Below are 935 nucleotides of genomic sequence, written 5' to 3' on the forward strand. Positions count from 1 at the left end.
GTTGATCAGGATCACGAGCTTCTGGTGCAGCATATGCAGCATTGCCTGGCATAACAGTACTACCAGTGCCTTGTTGCAATTTAGCTGTACCATAATCTGCTACTTTAGCTTCATAACCAGCAGGTCCAGTGCAAGGCTTTAATGATACGTAAGGACTGCTCACATCTCTGTGAATAATAGGCTGAGGCTTAAACAGGTGAAGGTAGTTGAGGCCTAAAGCTACATCTTGAGCAATACTCAGAATCTGTTGATTGGTTAACTTAGTCTCCTGAAGCTTTTTATAAAGACTATAGATCTAGTGCTCATCAGCTCGGTCAAGACAAGAGGATTACCCACTTCAGTTGCACCAATGAACTGGACCAGGTTAGGATGATCATTTTATTGTTACTGGATCTGGAGACAAGAAGGCTACAGTGTATGAAGTTATACTATGAGGTATAGTTTGATGAGTTTACTATAGTATAAAAAGTAATTCGCATTACTTTATTTATTGTTGTCTCCAGTAGGTGATATTTGACTTGTAATGAATAATGCAATCTACACTTGAGTTTAGTCTCTTTGTTGCAAGTACTGACTACAAAACTCTCATGTAATATAAAATCTCTAATAATTCCAGTTAAGATATTGTTTGTCATGTTTGCTATAATGCATTAACATTAATAATAATAATAATAATAAAACTTGAATTCTTTTGATTGTAATATCTTGTATTACTATTATACCTGAGGGTTAGTTTGTGAGTACATTTCTTGTAAGTACTAGCTCAAGTACCTTTTATCATAATCACCAAGAGAGTACCAACTACCAATTATTATTAATTGGACTCACCACTAACTCACTAAGAAGAATATATTCCAATGCATTCAATAGCAGGACCATCACCTCATCAGCAAGCAAAGAAGACATGTTTTAACCTGATGTATTCCTTGACACAC

General features: G+C 35.6%; 1 long non-coding RNA gene across 1 annotated transcript; it reads left to right on the plus strand.

Moving 5' to 3' along the window:
* Positions 1 to 370: 370 nt before the first annotated feature.
* LOC109590092 (uncharacterized) lies at positions 371 to 644 on the plus strand. The gene is made up of 2 exons (XR_002189138.1): positions 371 to 435; positions 504 to 644. It is a non-coding gene; the product is annotated as an uncharacterized LOC109590092 (long non-coding RNA).
* The last annotated feature ends 291 nt before the right edge of the window (positions 645 to 935 follow it).

This window comes from Amphimedon queenslandica, unplaced genomic scaffold, assembly GCF_000090795.2.
Source record: "Amphimedon queenslandica unplaced genomic scaffold, v1.1 AMPQUscaffold_10514, whole genome shotgun sequence".
Taxonomy (NCBI): domain Eukaryota; kingdom Metazoa; phylum Porifera; class Demospongiae; order Haplosclerida; family Niphatidae; genus Amphimedon; species Amphimedon queenslandica.